Source organism: Convolutriloba macropyga, chromosome 5 (assembly GCF_964194025.1).
Source record: "Convolutriloba macropyga chromosome 5, txConMacr16.3, whole genome shotgun sequence".
Classification (NCBI taxonomy): Eukaryota; Metazoa; Xenacoelomorpha; order Acoela; family Convolutidae; genus Convolutriloba; species Convolutriloba macropyga.
This window is the reverse complement of record NC_134472.1, coordinates 15,858,363-15,873,827: the sequence shown is the minus strand read 5'-3', so window position 1 is coordinate 15,873,827 and position 15,465 is coordinate 15,858,363. Positions and strand designations below refer to the sequence as shown.

General features: G+C 35.5%; 1 protein-coding gene across 2 annotated transcripts in view; it reads left to right on the top strand.

Annotated features, from left to right (window-relative positions):
* The window catches only part of LOC142339165 (uncharacterized), a 204,828-nt gene that overhangs the window by 129,301 nt on the left and 60,062 nt on the right, over positions 1 to 15,465 (top strand). The gene's annotated exons all lie outside the window — the stretch shown is intronic.

Genomic DNA, 15,465 nt, shown 5'->3' with positions numbered 1-15,465 from the left:
GAAGAAGCTGTTTATGGTATGGGTGTTTTCATGAGTGGTGGTGGTCCACATTTTCCCAAGTTTCCTTATGACATTGTACGAATACACACCTTAATGATATATAGTGATATTGTTGAATACAATATTGTGGGTGATACAAAAGCTGCTCTTTTACGATGCATTCCGTTTATATCAAAAGTTAAGAATGGAGATATCATCTCAACGGGACAATACATGAATTATCAAAATTTTCCAAACTTACAATTTAAAAAAATTCTAAAAAACTCATTCCACAGCATAAAACTCGAGCTCCTGGACTCTTATGGTGAAAAAGTTCCTTTCAACTCTGTTGGTGTGACAAGAGCGGTACTAATGTTTAGAAAAACTTCTGAAAATCATTTTTAGATTTAAAGTTGTAGAAAATGGTTGCTGATAGTGATTTACCGTATTTTCGTGGTTATTCAAGACAGAGGGGAAGAGGATTCGGAGCGTTAGCACAAACAATTGGGAGGACAGCTATTCCATTCTTGAGGAGATATGTTGTCCCAGCAGCAAAAAGAGTTGGTGCTGATTTGCTTGATATAGCTGCACCAGAAATTGGAAATGTTCTAACTGGAAAGAAAAAATTCAAATCTGTGGCTGCAGATGTTGGAAAGAAAACATTACGTAAACAGCTAGGTGGTGGAAAAATTAGGAAACGGCGCATAATTCGAAGAATTACCCCAAAAACCAGTCGACGTCGTCGAACTAGAAGAGATATTTTTTCTAAGCTAAAATGAATACTAGATCAACAAACGATAGCAACTTTCGTTATGGTCACTTTACGAACTCTTGCTTGGAGATTTTTGACAAAATTCCTGTTTTGGAACCAATTGAATCTTCTCACGTTCAAGAAGTTTATCCCAGTACTTCATTGGATGAAAGCAGCAATGAGTTCGAGTTTGAAACAGATAGAAGCATATATCTTGATATGAGAGATATCCACCTTCAAATCAAAGTTGGATTACAAAAGGGAAGATTGTTTGATGACTTTATGAAAAAAGACGAGAATGGAAAAGCAGATATGGGAATGTCTTTCACAGATGATGATTTACATTATCTAACTCACGTCAACAATTTATTGCACTCGCTCTTTTCCAACTGTGAGGTGTATCTGAACAATCAACAGGTTTACAACTCAAATGGTCTCTATGGACACAAAGCTATAATTTCCAATGAATTTAACGCTTCCACAAGAAATAATGAAGGTATTTTGGCTTGTCATGGATATGAATTTGAAAAAGAACCCAGAAATTTTGAGAAAAGCCCTTTTATAGATCGAGAGGAAGAACTTTTACTGAAAAATGGAACTACTTATTACGGTAAATTAGCAATTGATTTGTTCCAATGTGAAAAGTTACTGCTTCCAAATACAAAAGTTAGACTGAAATTGATTCGTGCAAGACCCAATTTTTACATGATCTCCTACAATCCTCACGTCTCTCTTAAAGTTCTTGACTGTTCCCTGTTTACAAGACGTGTTGTTGTTAACGAAGTGTATCACCAGACTATCAAATATCAATTAACTCATCAACCTGCTTGTTACAACTTTATGGAAACAATTGCACGCACATTTATTATTCCTTCAGGACAGAACCAGTTTATTCAGGAAAATGTTTTTAACAATGCTCCAATCAGAAGAGTAGCTATTGCGATGAACACAAATTCAGCATTCACAGGACATTTTCAAGAAAATCCTTTCCATTATCAGAAATTTGGTTTACGAGAACTAAGAATTGTTCAAGGAGGTAGAGCTATAGTATCAGTTGATACAACCAATGACTGTAGGGCATATGTAACAACAATGAAAGCAATGAATTTTAGCGAAGAGATTCCCGCGTTACCAAATAATCTATTTCAGAACCATTACGTGCTTGTATTTGATCTCACTTCACTTCAAGATGCTGGAGAAAGTATTCATTATCCTGAGCTCAGCGGTGAAAGTATCCGATTAGAAATGTTTTTCGACCGCCCGCTAAGAAGCGTGACAGAATTAATTGGTCTAGGAGAAAGGATGTCCACTGTTAAAATTGATCAGTTCGGAACGGTTGCTAAAAATGTCTGAAGATTTTTGCGTTAACGAAAATTTTTTCATATTTTTTTCAGTTTTTTATGGGTTTTACATCATTGCTTTCTGCATTGGAACGTTTTTGGGTTATATATTATCGTCACTCAGTTGCCATTCTCTTCACCAAATAATTTCTTAAAATGGACATTAACTGGGGGCGAACTAATTCAAACTTTTTTTGTTTACGTTCCTCTCCTAATTTTTCTGGTACTTCTTTTTATAATTATTTTATTCTACCCCAAATCCCATAACAATTCTGTTGACAAAATAAAAAGTCAAGCAACCTTTTATTAGAGCAAGAAAAAAAGTCCAATGATTGTTGCTTTTATGAAGAGAATGAGTCTTTTCAGCTTGACTGTACAGTTAGAAATCCGTGTGTTAATGGTACTTGCGAAATAAAGCAGAGAAAAATTGTTTGTCATGGATAACACTTCCCTGATACAGATTATTGAACGAATCCCAGAACTCAAATACCGCTATATTGGATCGTTTCCAGCAGATTGTGTTCCAAGGCTACCCACATTCAGTTTTGCTATCATCAACATTTCTCCGAGCAGTGAAGCTGGAGAGCATTGGATAATGATTGCTCGACTCAATCGAACTTATTACTATGCTGATTCTTTGGCTCGTCCAATCACAAAATACAAATTTTTGAATAAAAAGTATCAGAAAATGATACAACAGACAGTTCAGAAAACTGATAATTTGTGTGGATTTTACACAATATTTGCAGCATTTCAACTATTTAAATTTTTTCAATTAAAACTGAACAAGGTTCATGACGTTCATGTTTTAAACTTTATAAGTAATTATATGTGAATTAGATAAATTTAATGTAAAATAAGTCGAAGGATAATAAAGTCGACAGTAATTTTTTTCTAAATTCCTTAATTCTTCGTTAGTTACTCAAATTTTTGTTGTCGACTTTATTAACTACTCGTCTAAATGTACTTTAATACTCTTTTCTTTTGTACTATCATCATGTAAACGTTTGATTAAATTTGTATTTGCATGTGCTTAATTTGTACTGTGTCTGTTATTTTGTACTTATTAATTCAATTTTTTTTTATTTAACTTTTTTACATGTTATGAGCGCGTAAAAGTCCACTAGTACTGTGACAATGCCAGATCAGGAAGAGGTAGTTTCGATCTATCGACCTCTGGGTTATGAGCCCAGCACGCTTCCGCTGCGCCATCTTGCTATTTAGGGTCGGCTGTACCTAATCTTAATACATTGCGGCGGCTATACCTAATCTTAATACATTGCGGCGGCTATACCTAATCTTAATACATTGCGGCGGCTATACCTAATCTTAATACATTGCGGCGGCTATACCTAATCTTAATACATTGCGGCGGCTTTACCTAATCTTAATACATTGCGGCGGCTATACCTAATCTTAATACATTGCGGCGGCTATACCTAATCTTAATACATTGCGGCGGCTATACTTAATCTTAATACATTGCGGCGGCTATACCTAATCTTAATACATTGCGGCGGCTATACCTAATCTTAATACATTGCTGTGGTTAAACCAAAAAATGTTGAAGTTTACTGCGAGGGAAATTATCCGTTAATGCGCGCTGCCTGTACAATTCCCCGCCTGTACGTACGCGCTGACTGTACAATTCCCTGCGCGCTGCATGTATAATTCCCCGCCTGTACGTACGCGCTGACTGTGCAATTCCCTGCGCGCTGCATGTATAATTCCCTGCTAATCCCTAAATGACCTCTAAAATCACGTGACAAGTGGCTCCGAAAAATCACCCTGATCTGCTCCCACCTTACTACTCACCCCCTGGAACACCCCTAGATTTATCCCCAATCTTAATACATTGCGGAGGATATTCCTAATCTTAATACGTGGTGGCCGCTATAACTAATCTTAATACGTGGCGGCCGCTATTACTAATCTTAATACGTGGCGGCCGCTATTACTAATCTTAATACGTGGCGGCCGCTATTACTAATCTTAAAACATGTACGCCGCCTATACCCTATCTTAATACATTAGTGTAGACCCTCTCTCAAAAATTACTCCTATACCCTATCTTAATACATGGGGTCTACACCCCCCCGGGGAGACTTGCTCACCCTATTACTACTGATGTAAATAGTCTTTCTGTTTGAGTTACTGAAATTCAAAATAACAAAAACTTGATTTAAGGCTTTCTATTTTTTAGTGGTCTGATTGAAATGCTAAATACAATTGAATAACTACCTCACACATTGGAATCATTTCTGATTATTAATGAGCGTACGCCTTGAGAATTCAGGTTATTTTTAAATGTTTCAGCACAAAAACTGTTTTGCCGGGTATAGGACTTTTTTAATTGAAAATTTCAAATACAAACAGTATCATCACCGCTCAGAAGACTGCGCTTTTTTTAATTTTTGATAATTCTAGTTCTAGACAGAATTTTATCGCAAGACAACTAAGTTGTTAATCTATTGTAATAAAAAGTAAACTTTAATATAAAGTTATTTATAGCTGTTTGTCATTTTCATTTTTGTTGTAAAGGTTTTATTTTTATAAGATACTTTGACAGACAACTGTTGTGAAGTTGCAAAAGACACTGTCCAATATTTTTTAAAAGAAAATACTCAGTGGGCTTGGAATTAATTAAGATTCATTTCCATTTATTTTGAGAAGGTGAGTTTTATTACGAAAATTAGTTTAAAAGTTGAAAAGAAGATGAAAAAAATGTGCAGCTATCTAGAAACAGGAGATTTATTTTAATTTATCTTTCTGTAATTGTCAAAGCAAATAAGTAGCTACTTTTGTCGGTATTTTTGTTATACAAAGGATTAGCACTGTAAAAAAAATTCTTCAAATGAACAGTCTGTTGTTAAAAAAGTATGGCGCTTCCTAGACTTTTCTTCGAGAATTTTCCCCCTGAATTTATGTTGTTTTTTTAAGCACTTACAATTTTTTGAGAACAAGTAAGAATAAACAATCTAAAAGCTACAAACAAGTGCAACCAAAAATTGCTAAAACCTCAGTTTTTGTCATAAAAATAATTTAATTATTTATTAGCGATAAAAGTAACTAACTAAAATGTCCAAAATTGACTGAGTTTTTTCACTAAAAATATACACATGAAAAATGTCTCTTCGTTTTGTTACTGAAATTCAAAATAACTGAAGCTTGATTTAAATGCTTTCTAGTTTTGTGTGATCTGATTGAAGTGGTAAAAACAAGTGAATAACTACTTCACACATTAGAATTTTTCCTCATTATTCATAAAAGTATGCCTTGAGAACTTAAGTTTTTCGGAAGTTATTAGCACAAAAACTATTTTGCCAGGTAGAGAATTTTTTTAAATTGAAATTTGTAAATACAAGCGGTAACTTCACCGCTTAGAAAATTGCGCTTTTCTTGAGGATTCGAGTTCTAGACAAAAAATATAGCAAGACAACTAAGTTGCTAATCTGTTGTAATAAAATTTAGTCCGTAATATAAAGTTATTTTAGCTGTTTGTCATTTTTAGTTTCGTTGGAACGGTTTTAATTTTGAAAGATGTTTTGAGAGACAACTGTTTTAAAATTGAAAAAGACTCTGTCCAATATTTCTTAACACAAAATAATCCTTCCAATTTGAATCAAATAAGATTCATTTTAAGTTATTTCGACAGGGTGAAATTAATTATGAAAGTTAGTTTAAAAATTGCAAAAAGAATGAGAAAAATTGCAGCTGTCTAGAAATAGGAGATTAATTTTAATTTTAATTTTTCTGTGGTGTTTTTCAAAACAAAGGAGTAGCCAATTTTGCCCGTTTTTTATTATAGAAAAAGGTAGCACTGTAAAAAAAACTTTTGATCAAATGTACCGTCTATTGTTAAAAAAGTGTCACGCCTCCTACATTTTTCTTCGATGATTTTCCACTTGATTTCGTGCTGTATCTTTTTTAAAACTTACAATTTTGTGAGAACAAAGAAGAATGACCAATCTAACAAATACAAACAGGTGCGACCAAAAATTGCTAAAATCTCAATTTTTATCAGAAAAAAATGTAAAGAGTAATTATTGATAAAAGTAACTCTCAAAAATGTCCAAAAATGACCGAAACTTTTTACTAAAAATATACATATGAAAAATGTCGCATCACTTTGTTACTGAAATTTAAAAATTGCAGAAGCATGATTTGAGTAATTCTAGTTTTGTGTAATCTGATTGAATTACTAAAAACAATTGAATAACTACTACACATATTATAATATTTCCTGAATGTTAATGAACGTATGCCTTGAGAATTCAAGTTTTTCTTAAAGGTTTTAGCACAAAAATTGTTTCGCCCGGTATAGAACTTTTTTTAATTGAAATTTTCAAATACAAAGAGTAGCGTCAACGCTCAGAAAATTGCGCTTTTTATTTTTTTTTCATAATTTAAATTCTAGACAATCTTAATAGCAAGACATCAAAGACGTAAATCTGTTGTAATAAAAATTAATCTTTATTAAAAAGTTATTGTAGCTGTTTGTAATTTTCAGTTTCGTTGTAACGGTTTCACTTTTATGAGATATTTTGAGAGACAATTGTAGTTAAAATAAAAAAACACTGTCCATCATTTTTAAACACAAGATACTCATTCCAGTTTGAAAAAATTACGTTTCATTTTCAGTTATGTCGAAAAAGAGAACTTAATTATGAAATTTAGCTTAGACGTTGCAAAGAAGATGAGGAAAATTTCAGCCAGCTCGAGATAGGAGGATAAATTTGATTTAAATTTTCTGTATTTTTCAAAGCAAAGGAGTAGCTATTTTTGACGTTATTTTTATTATACTAAAAGGTAGCACTGTACAAAATTTTTTTTATCAAATGTAAAGTCTATTATCAAACATTTGTGACGCATCATACACTTTTCTTCGAGAATTTTCCACTAAATTTGTATTGAATCTTTGTAAGAGCTTACAAGCTTCTTAGAACAAATTAGAATAACCAATATAACAGCTTCCAATAAGTGCGACCAAAAAAAACTAAAACCTCAGTTTTGTCGTAAAAATGAGGTAAATAGTTATTAGCAATGAAAATAACCTACAAAAAAGTCCAAAATTGACTGAAAGTTTATACTAAAAAATATACATATAAAAAATGTCTCTTTGTTTGAGTTCCTGAAGTTCAAAATAATAGAAATGTAGTAAACAAATAGATTTTAATGTATGACATGCTCATAAAATACGTAATGAACGCACAATTCGAAATTTTCACAATAAATGGGAGAACAAAAAGAGATGGTTACTAAGAGTAAACCGGATTTTAATAATATAAAAAAAGCATCATAAATAATGATGGGAATCATCACGGAATGTCATCTTGACAGGAGACGCCAAGGAATGTTTGCTCTTGACGGGATTCGTCAGGCAAGTACACCTGTTATCTGTTAGTTTAACTTACAGGGACCCGTGCGGTAGAAAATAACTTTGAGAAAATCCCAAAGAGATTAAAGAAAATGGGAAAAAATAAACTAAGATTAATCAACCATTGATAGGACCGAAACCAAAGACCATATTCAAAACTAAACATCATATAATTGAGCTGCCTTTCTCTTATTAGCTTTACACCTTGTAATCTTTTGAAATTTATTGTTTTTCGACAAATAAGTCTAACTCTATATTGAACAGCTTTAATATTTACAGCTTCATAATTAATTAAAATCTTAGACTTAGAAGATTTTCATCAGTAACCCCGAGGTTTTGAAGTGCTTTAGAAAACTCCTCAACCCAACCCGTAACCGTACACAGTGCACTGATATTACACTTGCGACAGAGATTTAAAAGAAAGTTAATATTTTGAAAAACTTTAAAAAAATTGTCGGTAGGAAGAGGCGAATAAAAAGCACTTTAATCCTGAGAACCCGAGAATCGAATTAATCTCGAGAAAACACAAGTTTTGGGATAACATTTCACCAGTTCCACCAATTTCCACGAAAGTTTGTGAGAGTCAGTTGCAGAAGTCACAACGGAATCAGTCGCAGATAAGAATTTACTCGCGTGGGGCTAACTTTTACTCGTTGGTGAATTGAGAAAATTGCTTGTGTGGAAAAACCGCATCATACCAGGAGAGTGCAAATAAAGAGTTTTCTCTAGTTGTTGTCGTTGGTAATCGAAACTGATTGCCACTGCATTAGTCTTGTTAGTCTAGGAATTTTTTTTTCTCATTCGATCTTAGTTGCGAAATTGACTTGTAGATAACAAGCGGCATAGCAATCGAAAAAACACTGCAGGATATTTGCGTTGTAAAATCAATTAAAGCAGTTGCGTTGTTTTGTACTCTGAAAGTTATATATTGACTTTTTTGAATCTAAATTTAATTAAAAAAAACAAAAAAGCAAAAAAAGTTGATCAGGTATCGTTAAGCAGGAGAAAGTAAAAGAAAATCAAAGCACCTAGAAAAAGCTCCTTGTCGTAATTAGAAAAATATATATTATAAACATCAATAAAACAGGAAAAATCGGAATTCAGCTAGTATCATATTAAAATAGTAAAGAGAATTTAGGTGGAACAGTCATCTACAAGACATTAAATTAGAATTTTGTTGAAAATTAAAAAAATAGTAAATAAAAAAGAAAATACCATGCTGAAATAAGCGTTAGGTTTTATAAACAAAAGTTTTTAAACATTAAAATAAAGAGAGTGTTATAGAAATTCAAAGATAAAATTAGAAAACCTCCTACCAGTGACGATCTACTTGGTAATTGTTTTATAGAAACTATTATTTTCAACAGCTAAACAAAGATTTAAACGGGCACGATACAAGTAGGGGAATAGTAAAATGGCAACGGGCTCGACCTCTAGAATGCTACTACCGGAAGCGTTTACCGGTTCAAACGACTTGGAAAGCTACGTGACGCATTTTGAGCTATTAGCGGAACTACAAAAGCGGAAAAGTACTGAAGGAGATCCGACCCGCGAAGTGGATGAACGGCCGCATTACTTTGCACTTAGGCTACAAAAATCTGCCATAGAGTTCTATCGCACTCTACCGCAAGCTACAAGAGAAAACAATGATGAATGCGTTAAAGCTTTTCGAGAACACTATAGCGAAAAACCGGTCGTTTTCCGGGGACGGCTAGCTCGCCGCGTACAGCAACCAGGAGAAACTGAGAGATTTTCTGGGAGATTTAAAGCAGTTGGCTTTGAAAACTTATCCAACGGAGTCGCAAGACATTAGAGACCATCTCGTTCTGAGAGGATTTCTAGAAAGAATCAACCATAGTCAGGTGAGGTTAGATCTCAGAAAGGAAATCGGCGACAAGGATATGAAAATTGAAACAGCTTTGGAACGAGCATTGCATCTGGAAGCTGTAACAAGAATAAAAGAGGAAGAGCAAACACTAGAAGTTGCGGGAATTAGACGGGATGAAACGAAAGATTTAGTGGAGGCCGTCACCAGGCTTGCGAACCAATCGTCAGTAGATGAGAAACAGCGAGAGAACCGTCAAAATCAATCTAGGGAGCGAAGCAGTTCCCGTGGACGGTGGGGTGACGACAGACGTGACAGAGGACAGCAACAAGATAGTGGGTTCAACGATCGGCGGCGATTGCCAACGCCAAGACCTAGTCACCGAGACAGATCTTTCGGAAGAGATGAACCGTCTAGGAGGAACTTCAGGCACGGTTTAAAATGCAGAACTTGTGGAAAAGAAGGGTACATTTCGAAGAATTGTCGAAATTGTTTCCTATGTGGAAGTTCCCAACACTTGAAAAAAACTGCCCTTTTAAAAAGAAAACCACCGAGAACTGTAATGTAATTAGAGTTTATTCGACAAAAAAAATTAAATGTCTAAACGCAGAAATTATACTTCATGGGAACAGAAGCGTTGGATTAATAGACAGTGGAAGTAGTATATCGCTTTTGAGCTCGTCCACATACGAAAAACTGGGCAAACCGGGAATTGTGCAAACATACACAAAATGAGTTTTAACAGCCAATAACTCAGCTGTCAAAATAATAGGAAGAGTAACACCGTTGGTACAGTTGCAACCAAGACTACCGGAGGTTGAACAAGAGTTTGTGGTAACGGAAGATGAAGGTATAGAATGTCTGCTGGGAATTTTTTTTCCTGACAACCAACAAATGTGTATTGAACTTACACGAAGAGAAACTATATAGCCGTCACTTTAAAATTTCAATACCGCTTGCCACAGATAAAACGCAAGGCGTTCATGTTTTTGCAGTTGCGGGAGAAAACACTTATATACAGAGTATAAAAAAAATCTAATGAGAATTAGATTAGCTGATGAAAACGGAGAAGAAAGTCCCGGGGTGGAAGGATTAGTTGAAGCTGTTGAAGATTTTGAACTAAAGACTGGTTTGCTTTTAGCCGCCTGGATGATATCAATGAAAGATGATTCTAGTTTGATAAAAGTCTTAAATCTAACGGACACACCAGTGACCGTGTATAAAGGCACTAAAGTAGGAACTTATTTTGAAAACAAACAGAACATAGTTGTGAAGGGAAATTTCACAAATCAAAATAAGCCAAAAACACTGGAAACTTTTCAAATGGGAAAACACGCAAATTTGGAATGTTGTAATCTACATAAGCGGTAGAAAGAGAAAGTACAGGAATTGTTCATGAGACATCAACAGGTTTTCTCCCGAAACTCGAATGACTTAGGATATTGTGACAAAAATTAAACAACAAATTAAACTAAACAATGATGCACAGCCATTCAGAAGAAGTTATTGCAGTATGAGTTTTAATAAAAGAAAAGCAATGAAAAAAATTGTCGAAGATCTAGAAAATGCAAAATTAATTGAACCAACCCATTCCTAATGGGCAGCACCATCAATATTGGTGAAAAAGAAAGATGGCAGCTACAGACTAGTTGTGGATTACAGAGGCTTGAACAAACAAATCGAGAAAACCAGTTGGCCGCTAACAAGAATAAATGACGTTATTGAATCTCTAGACAAAAATTGTTACTTTTACAATATCGATTTGACATCGGGATATTTCCAAATGGCGCTGGATGAAGAGTCGCAAAACTTGACAGTTTTTGTATCTCCAATGGGACTCTACAAGTAGAAGAGACTACCCATGGATTTTGCGTCAGCGCCAAAAGCTTTCCAAAATTTAATGGAATTGATTATGGCGTGACTCTCTTATGAAGTGGCTTTAGTATACCTGGATGACATAATCATCTTCGGTATATTCTTTTAGGAGCATCTCAACCGTCTAGATCTCGTACTTGGACGACTTAAAGACGCTGGATTGAAAATAAAAGGCTCAAAATGTAGATTTTTCAAGGAAAAAATTCATTTCCTGGGACACATTGTATCAGATCAAGGCGTAGAAGTGGATCCGAAGAAATTAGCGGCAGTCAATAAAATGAAAAGTCCACGAAAAAAAAATTGAGGGCAATATTAGGACTAGTTGGTTTTTACAGAAGATTCATACAAGATTTTGGAAAAATAGCAGAGCCGCTTTATAAGCTATTAAACAAATAAGAACGTTTTTCTTTGAGCAAAGGGTGTGAATCAGCAGTTGAACAACTAAAACAAACATTACAGAAAGCACCAATATTGGGTTATCCGAACGACACGGATCCCTATACGTTAACCACCGGCGCCTCTCTGTTTGGCATAGGCACAATTATTTCCCAAAGACAACAATGGGGTGAAAAAGTTATTGCATACGCAAGCAAAACGCTCAGCAAAAGTCAACAAAACTATTCTGCGACAAAGCGAGAACTTTTTGCAATAGTTTATTTCACTTAACAATTCAGAAATTATCTTCTGGGACAAAAGCTTTTAATTGTTACTGACCATAGAGCCCTCACGTGGTTATATAGTTTTGAGGAACCAGACGGACTATTGGCCAGATGGATAGAAAAGCTCGGACAGTTTGATTTTGAAATCAAACACGAAGCGGGAAAAAAGATCCCTCACGCAGACTGTCTGTCGAAAGTTCCACAGACAGAAGAACAATTCAAAAATCTACAATCAAGTGAACCAAGTAAATACGGAAGACAAAAACATCTGGTCCATTGGACTAGGGAAATCTGTTGAACAACTAATTGAACATCTATAAATTGCAGCCGACCTCATTATACTAAGAAACTGGATTGAGAACGGGAGACGCACCCAAAGAAAAATCATGACAGGAGCCTTTAGAGTGCTGTGGAAACTTTGGACTGATTTCAGAAACTTACAAATTGAAAATGATCTAATCAAGAGACAGAAACTTATTGACTAATTGAACAACTTAACACAATTAGTCATTCAGAGATCGCTTATAAAAGAAATTCTACCTTTCAATAAAGAACATTGCGGACATTTTGGTATGGACAAGACATTTGATTGGGTTCGAGAACGATTCTACTGGCCCGGGATGAAAAAAGATATTCACGAGTGAGTAAGTTCTTGCGAAGTATGCTGTCAAAAAAAGTCTCCACACCAGAAACACATACACAGCCTGACAACGTGGAAACCAACTTATTCATTTTGCAAGTCGCCTTGGACATTATGGGACCTTTACCTGAGTCAAGTGGAAACAACCTGAGTCTATTAATTGGAGATCAGTTTACAAAACGGTATGAAGCAATTCCCATGAGCAACCAAGAAGCTTCAACGGTAGCTAAGGCTTTTGTAAACGTATGGGTTTCAAAGTTTGGTTGTCCGGCAAATCTCCATAGCGACAGGGGCAGTAACTTCATGTCGAATTTTTTTAAGAACATGCGTGAAAAGCTGGGAACAGGACATCAACAACAGCTTATCATCCTCAAGGAAACGCAATGATAGAGCGCACCAATTGCACAATCGAAGAGAGCCTTGCAAAGTATGTGGGTTAACATCACAACACCTGGAGCGACTATGTTCCGCTAGTGCTGATGACGTACAGATCATCAGTTCACTCTGTTACCAAGTACAGCCCCTTTTACCTCCTTTTTCGACGATCATGCGCGCTTCGGATTGATTGCATGTATCAAACAATACAAATCAAAATCTACCCAACCGTAAGGGATTACGTTGGTTGCTTGAAAGGCGAATTACAGACGTGCCATGAACTGGTTCGGGAAAGCATGGATGTGGAGCAAGAAAGAAAAAAAAACCTACTTTGACCGTAGCACATTTGGACCACAATATGAAGTAGGCGATTTAGTAATGGTGTTCAACCCCACAATGAAAACTGACCAGACAAAGAAACTTAAATCCTTTTACAGCGGACCGCAAGTAATACGTGAAATAATCAACGATCTAAGCTTTGTTTTTTAGGATGTGAAAACGAAAAAACAACAAAAGCTCCAGTACGATCGACTCAAATGTTTTAACAGTAGAAGTGCTACCACTGATAAAAAAGAACCTAAGAAGGCAAAAAGTGAACCAAGAATATCCCAAAACGTCCTTATGGAAGACAATGATTTTGTGGAAATTGAGGTAGTCACTCCAAAATTGAATGACACAGGAAGAAGAGAAGTGAATCCTGAATAGAATAGTAGTCAAATTAACCATAGTACTGAAGTTCACAATGAGATAGTCAAGGAGGAATTGTTTGAAACACCAATGGGTGGGAGCACAAGAGAATCAATAAATACTAACACAAACAACAAAAACAGAAGCACAAAGATACCTGCGCCTAAAGTAGCCACACAGCAGAAGCGGGATAGCCTGGTGTCAACATCGGAAAGGAGTGAAGGCGAAGAATTTCCGAATAGAAGCACGGCTTCTACTTTGCAAAAGGTTACCGAACGACGATATCAAACAAGAAGTACGTCGGAAATAACAAGACCACGGAAACTCAAAGACTATTTTTTACTCAAGGATAACGATTCAGATGAAAAATTTGATAATGATGTATTTTTTTAAAAAGGTGATACGACAACATGCAGAGGGCATGGAACCCACATTGGAACGTGCAGCTGAACTGGAAACTTCTCCAATTGGTTGGCATAGTAGGTTTTTCACAATCCTCGGAGAATGTGGGGTATGATTTTGAGAACATTCTGCAGACGCAAAAATTTGCCATGACTGAACGGACAAAATGCGAAACGTCACATATAAATGAGGTGCAGGTAAATAAAGGAGGACTCATCTACGCCGAGAGCAGCAGGAGTAAACTAAAATATTTCATGTACAGGGCTGCATATACGGTAATTGTGCTGAAAAAAAGTGGTTGGTATGACGACGCAACTTACTTAAACGAAAATCAAAAATAATTTCAACGTTTTTCCCAATAAAAGAATCAGTCTGCCAAAACCTATGGCAGGGACACAAAGCGCGGTTACCGGGTTTTGGTGACTTTGAATTCTTATGCTCCTAAAGAAGTCCTTAATGAGATGAATGTTGGCAGAACCGACGCAGAGTTTGTTCAGAAGGTATCAAAAACATTCATGAAAGGCGGAGATGAAAAAGGAGTGAATTATGTCTACCCCGTGGAGTGGATCAACCCGAAAGGTGAAACACAGAACGGTAATATCATGATAAATGCTGAAATTTTCATGGGGACTTTGTTCATTGAAACTAGAGAAGCGAATGAAAGAACATGGTTATATTTTAAAGACCCTCTGAAACAGGAGCAGACCTTGTTATATCAGGGAGACACATTTGAATTAGATTCAGTACAATATTTTTTCGACCAAGACAAAAAACCAAATATCTTAACGATAGTTATATTTTCAGACTCGATAACAGCAAAAATAGTCCGCGCTGGGAACAAAAAGTATTTGACGAGCTCATTGGACAGAAAAAGAAATAGAGTTGTTCAAGTGAAAAACAGGACAAAACAGATAGACAAATTTCAGCTTTTTGAAACAAACCACAGAAATGTGTTTTACACAAAGCAAACGTTGACGGCCACGGAACAAAATTTTTCGCCAACAGATATATCTGAGACAGATCTCAGGGACATAAAACTCGACCAACTTTTTGTGTGGGATTTTCGAGGCATGTTTGAAAATCTGAAACAAATAAAGTTATTAAATTGTCACATAGAAACAGAGCTATGATTTTAACAACACCAATTAACGGAAACTCACATCAAATTTTCCTAAATCAACAAAACGCTCTGGGTACACACGCAGAAAGAGCGGTAGGAATATTTTATGTCCATAGGTGCGCTAAAGTTATCGTACATGTTGTAGAAAACCAGTTTTGTACCGAGGAAGTACCAATTAGGGTGTCTTCTGAAAGCAGTACAGAAAAAATTAGATACATGGACCCTATTTCTAGAGTATTCTATAGAAATTTCACACTAAATAATTGCAACCACACGTACCCGAACGCTCTTGAACTGCAGAATGGATAATGGATAACATATGGCAGACGACTACAACTGATTGATAAACCCAATGATATGCCTAATTACAGAGTTAACGTCAATTGGTCAACCTCCGCGCCAATGGAAGGGTTTTTTAATTTCCAAGAACTTGAA